We start from the raw sequence: 6,049 nt of genomic DNA, 5'->3' as shown, positions 1-6,049 counted from the left end.
GGCCGCCGCCTGGCTCTGTCCCCGCCGCCGGCCCCGGGTCCCCCTTTTATCGCCTTCGCCAAGGCCGTTCCCGGCACGCCGCGGCCAACGCTGGCACCGCCGCCATGGGGGTCCCGGGGGGGTTGCGTGGGACCCCCCTCCGGCACCGTGGGGTGCCCCATGCGTTAGGGGGGTGAAGGGGAGGGAGGTGGCGGGGATGTGGGGCAGGGGGATGGGGGGCACGGGGAGGGGTGTGGGGGCTCCCCCCCCCCAGTGCTGTGGGGTGGGAGGGGGTTGGGTGGTGCTAAAAATAGGAGGGGTGGCGGGGGCAAGGTCCCGGAGCTGCCGGCAGCTATTCATAGCCCGCGGGTGGAAAAGGACAGAGCGGGGGGGGGAGGAAAGGGGGGGGGCGTGATGGGGACCACCATGGGGTTGGCCATGGGGCAGGCTGTGGGGTGAGCTATGGGGCAGCGCTGCCCTGCCCATGGGGCTGGGGAGACCCCAGTGCCCCCCACGGAACCGAATACAGCCCCACGTCCTGCACCCCACATCCTGCACCCCACGTCCTGCACCCCACAGCCCCGCACCCAGCCCCATATCCCGTGCCCCAGCCCCATCCCTGTGCCCCATTGCCCCGTCCTCCTCCAGCCCTCACCTGCAGCTCCTCGGCCTCCAGACCTCGGGCTCAGCCCCTTCTTTGCCCCCCCAGCTCCTGTCCTCCTGCCCCCTGTGCTGGCCTCGTCCTCATCCTCCGGTCCTGGGCCTCCAGACCAAATCCTTGTCCCTGAGTCTTCGTCCTATGGTCCTCACCCTCATCACGTTGTCCCCATCCCCATCTCCATCCCACCCCTAATCCCCATCCCATCCTTAATCCCATCCCAACCCCATCCCATCCCCAACCCCAATCCCATCCAGTGCTGTGGATGGGATTTCCCATCTCCATCCCATCCCTAATCCAATCCCCATCCCCATCCCATTCCCAACCCCAATCCCATCCCATCCCCATCCCAATCCCATCCCATCCCATCCCATCCCCATCCCAATCCCATCCCCATCCCATCCCATCCCCAACCCCAATCCCATCCCATCCTCATCCCATCCCAATCCCATCCCTAATCCAATCCCCATCCCCATCCCATCCCAACCCCAATCCCATCCCATCCCATCCCCATCCCATCCCCATCCCCATCCCATCCCATCCCCATCCCATCCCATCCCCAACCCCAATCCCATCCCATCCTCATCCCATTCCTATCCCATCCCTAATCCAATCCCCATCCCCATCCCATCCCAACCCCAATCCCATCCCATCCCCACCCCCATCCCATCCCATCCCATCCCATCCCATCCCATCCCATCCCATCCCATCCCATCCCATCCCATCCCATCCCATCCCATCCCCATCCCCATCCCCATCCCCATCCCATCCCAATCCCATCCCAATCCCAGTCCCAATCCCATCCCCATCCCATCCCCATCCCATCCCATCCCCATCCCAACCCCAACCCCAGTCCCATCGGACGCGGTGCGGAAGGAGAGGCCGAGGCTGCGCGCAGGTTTTCGGTTTTATTGTGAAGTGCGGAGCGGCCGGTGCCTTTGTGCTTTTACTGGAACATCGTTCAAATACTGGCTCAAAAAATTCCCAGGGAAAAGTCTCCGGAAACGCGGTAGGTTCTTTACAGCTTGTAAAAATTCGTGTAAATCTCCAAACGTATTTACAAGGCTGCTCCAGCGCCGTTCCCGTGCGTGGGCAAGTACAAAACGGACTCTAGCTCTAAGGTCCTGCTACCTGAATTGTGGGGTGGGGGCCGGGACGGGGCCGGGGACCCCGGGCGAGCCTGCCCGCCGCGGGGCCGGGGGCGCGGGGCACGCGCAGGGGCGGCGCGGGCGGCGTGTGCGGCGCGTGCAGGGCGCGTGCAGGGCGCGTGGGGTGCGTGTGGGGTGCGTGTGGGGTGTGTGCAGCGTGTGGGGTGTGCATGCGGGGTGTGTGTGTGCAGTGTGTGCAGTGCGTGTGCAGTGCAAGTGCAGCGTGTGGGGTGGGTGTGCCGCGTGTGTGGGGTGTGAGCAATGGGTACAGTGCCTGTGGTGCGTGCAGTGCACACGCGTGTGCAGTGCGTGCAGTGCGTGTGGTGCGTGCACAGTGCGTGGTGTGTGCAGCGCTTGCAGTGCATGTGCAGTGAGCGCAGTGCACGCGGTGTGTTGGGTGTGCACGGCGTGTGTGGCGTAGGTGGTGTCTGCAGTAGGCACGGTGCGTGCAGTGTGAGTGTGTGTGTGTGTGTGTGCACGCTGAGTGCAGTGCACGCCGTGCGTGTGCAGTGCATGCAGTGTGCGCGTGCAGCCGGCGTGCGCAGCGCGTGGTGCCCAAAGCTTGTGCAGTGTGCACGCGGTGCCTGCAGCTTGTGCACACGCACTGCTGCAGCCTGCAGTGCGCGCCCTTGCACAAGTGCTGCGTGTGCAATGCTTGGTGCATGCGGCGTGTTTGGTGCGTGCAGTGTGTGCAGTGTGTGCGGTGCACGTAGCGTCTAGCACCGGGTGCATGCAGTGGGTTTGGTGCATGCAGTGTTTGGTGCGTGCAGCACTCGGTGTGTGCAGCGTGTCTGGTGCATGCAGTGTGTGCGGTGTGTGCAGTATCTGATGCATGCAGCATGTGTGATGCATGCAGCACATTTGGTGAGTGCAGGTTTGGTGCACGCAGACGCAGCTGGATGTAGAGCACACGTGTCTGCGTGTGCTGTGCATGTGCTATGCATGTGCTAGGTGTGTGCTGTGTGCATGCTGTGTGTGTGCTGCATGTGCTACGTGTGCTGCATGTGCTATGTGTTGTGTGCTACATGTACTGCATGTGCTATGTGCAGTGTGTGTGCTGCATGTACTGCATGTACTGCATGTGCTGCATGCATTATGTGTGCTGCATGTGCTATATATGTACCTATGTATGCTGCATGTGCTATATATGTGCTGCATGTGCTGTATATGCGCTACGTGTGCTGCATGTGTGCTGTGTATGTGCTGTGCGTGTGCTGCACGTGCTACATGTGTACCTGTGTGTGCTGCATGTGCTGCATGTGCTATATATGCACTGCGTGTGCTATGTGTGTGCTATGTGTGTGCTGCGTGTGTGCTGCATGTGCTGCAAGTGCTATATATGTGCTGCATGTGCTATATATGTGCTGTGTGTGCTGCGTGTGCTATGTGTGCTGCATGTGCTACGTGCTGCATGTGCTGCATGTGCTATATATGTGCTGCATGTACTATATATGTGCTGCATGTGCTATAGATGCACTGCATGTGCAATATATGCACTGCGTGTGCTATGTATGTGCTGCGTGTGTGCTGCATGTGCTATATATGTGCTGTGTGTGCTGCATGTGCTACGTGTGCTGCATGTGCTATGTGCTGCATGTGCTATATATGTGCTGCATGTACTATATATGTGCTGCATGTGCTATATATGCACTGCATGTGCAATATATGCACTGCGTGTGCTATGTGTGTGCTGCGTGTGTGCTGCATGTGCTATATATGTGCTGTGTGTGCTGCGTGTGCTATGTGCTGCATGTACTAGATATGTGCTGCATGTGCTATATATGCACTGCATGTGCAATATATGCACTGCGTGTGCTATGTGTGTGCTATGTGTGTGCTATGCGTGTGCTGCGTGTGTGCTGCGTGTGCTGCGTGTGCGGGGCCGGCGGCGGGTCCCGGGGGAGGCGACTACGGCGGCGGGGCCTAGCGGGGCGGGCAGTGCATACTCGGGGTGCTAGCGCTACTCTGGCATCATCCCTGATATTCGTTGCTATTAAGAATATTGGATTAAAATGTACCTGATTCCTCATTAATACTATTTGTCTTAAAAATACCATGCATTACGTTAATTATTGCTCTATAGGTTCAGTACCGGACTCCTACGGAGAAATATTGCCCTCAAATAGACTATCTAAAGTTTGGCAAATAAATAAATAAATCGGCTCCAAAAGCGTCATAAAATTGGCATAGATTTAAATACTTTTTTGCATGCAGAGTCCCCGGGGGCGGCTCGGGTCCCTCTTCCTTCCTCTTTTTTTTTTTTCCTTTTTTTTTTTCCCTGTTTTTTTTTTTTTTTTTTTTCTTTTTTCCTCTTTTTTCCTTTTTTTCCCGTTCAGAAAAGTGACAAGACTTTGGCATCGCGGGGGGGCCGGGCCCGGCCCAGGCCAAAGTCCGTGCGGGGTTGGGGGCCCGAGCGGCCGGGCTGTGCTCTGGGGGGGGGCAGGGGGGGGCCCCCGGGGACGGGGAACTGGGGGGGGGGGGGGGGGTGACCTGGGCTGACCCCCCCCCAAAGGGCAGCCCCCTCCCAAAGGGGATCCCCTGGGGGGGGGGGAGGGGGTGGGATCTCCCCTGCCCCCCCCCCCCGAGGTTGGGGTCACCATGGGGGCAAACATGCCATGGGGGGGGGGTAGGGCAAAGGGGGACCCCCTCCCCAGCCCCCCCCCCCCATGGGAAGGGGGCCCCAGGTTGGGGCATGGCACAGGGCTGGGGCACCCCCATAATTAGGGGGGGGGAGCCCCTTGGTTGGGGACCCCTTGCGAGGGGAAAGGGGGGGGGTCCCCAATTTGGGGGGGGGGTGTCCCCCAATTAGGGGAGGTCCCAGTTTGGATATGGCGTAGGGACGGGGCGCCCCTTTAACAGCAAGGGGGGGTCCCCCCTGGTTTTGGGGTGCACGCAGGGCTGGGGCACCCCAGGTGGGGGGGCAAGGAGGGGGGGGACCCCAATTTGGGGGGGGCAGTTTGGGTATGGCATGGGGACAGGGTGCCCCAATAAGGGAGGGGGGTGCCCCAGTTTTGGGGTGCAGCCCAGGGTTGGGGGGCCCTGGGGGGCCCCCCTGGTTTTGGGGTGCAATCAGGACCAGGGCACCTCCATAATGGGGGGGGGTGCCCCGGGTTTGGGGTGCAGGACAAGGCTGGGGGCCCCCTGAGAGGGAAAGGGGGGGGGGTCCTCCCCTGGTTTTGGGGTGCACATAGGCCTGGGCTACCCCTGAAATGGAAGAGGGGGGGTTCCCTGGTTTTGGGGTGCTCAGAGTCCCGAGGCACCCCCATTATTGGGGGGGGTCCCCTCAGTTTAAGGGTGCGCACAGACCCAGGGCTCCTTTGTAATATTGGGGGGGTCCCTTGTTTTTGGGGTGCGCACAGAGCCAGGGCACCCCTGTAATGGGGAGGGGGTCCCCTGGTTTTGGGGTGTGCACAGACACAGGGCACCCCTGAAATTGGAGATCCCCCATTTTTGGGGTGCTCACTAGACCCAAGGCATCCCTGTAATGGGAGGGGGGTCCCCCCAGTTTTGGGGGTGCGCAAAGACCCAATCCACCCCTGTAATCAGGGATCCCCCCCCCACTTTTGGGGTGCACAAAGATCAGGGGCACCCCTGTAATTGGGGGCCCCCTCGTTTTGAGGTGCACAAAGACCTGGGGCACCCGGGTAATCAGGGACCCCCCAGTTTTGGGGTGCACAAAGACCCTGGGCACCCCTGGAATTGCAGAACCCCCTGTTTTAGGGTGCTCACTAGACCCAAGGCACCCCCCCTGTAATTGGGGACCCCCCAGTTTTTGGGGTGCTCTCTAGACCCAAGTCACCCCCATATTAAGTGTCCCCCAGTTTTGGGGTGCACAAAGACCCTGGGCACCCCTGTAAGCGGGGACCCCCTGGTTTTAGGGTGCGCGCAGAATTGAGGCACCCCCCCTGTAATCAGGGACCCCCCCCCAGTTTTAGGGTGCTCAATAGACCCAAGTCACCCCAAGCATTCGGGGACCCCCATTTTCGGGGTGCTCAGAGACCCAACGCACCCCCGTAATCGGGGACCCCCAGTTTCGGGGTGCTCAAAGACCCAACGCACCCCCATAATCGGGGGCCCCCCTGCTTTTAGGGCGCTCACTAAAACCCAAAGCACCCCCCCCAAACCGAGGGACCCCCATTTTGAGGGCGCACAGCCCCCCCAACCCCTCCCCAATTTCAGCTTCCCTGTGCGCAGCGCTGCAGAGGAGAGGGGGAAGATCGGAGAGGAGAGGGGGGGGCGCGCGGGGCCGGGGGTCCCCCCAAAC

General features: G+C 60.7%; 1 long non-coding RNA gene across 1 annotated transcript; it reads right to left on the bottom strand.

Moving 5' to 3' along the window:
- Positions 1-1,526: 1,526 nt before the first annotated feature.
- LOC311431256 lies at positions 1,527-3,263 on the bottom strand. Its single transcript, XR_014689320.1, has 2 exons — positions 2,909-3,263; positions 1,527-2,869 (listed from the first exon to the last, which is right to left on the bottom strand). It is a non-coding gene; the product is annotated as an uncharacterized lncRNA (long non-coding RNA).
- Positions 3,264-6,049: the final 2,786 nt, after the last annotated feature.

This window comes from Aythya ferina (assembly GCF_964211825.1).
Source record: "Aythya ferina genome assembly, chromosome: 2".
Lineage (NCBI taxonomy): Eukaryota > Metazoa > Chordata > Aves > Anseriformes > Anatidae > Aythya > Aythya ferina.
This window is presented reverse-complemented; position numbering and strand designations above follow the sequence as displayed.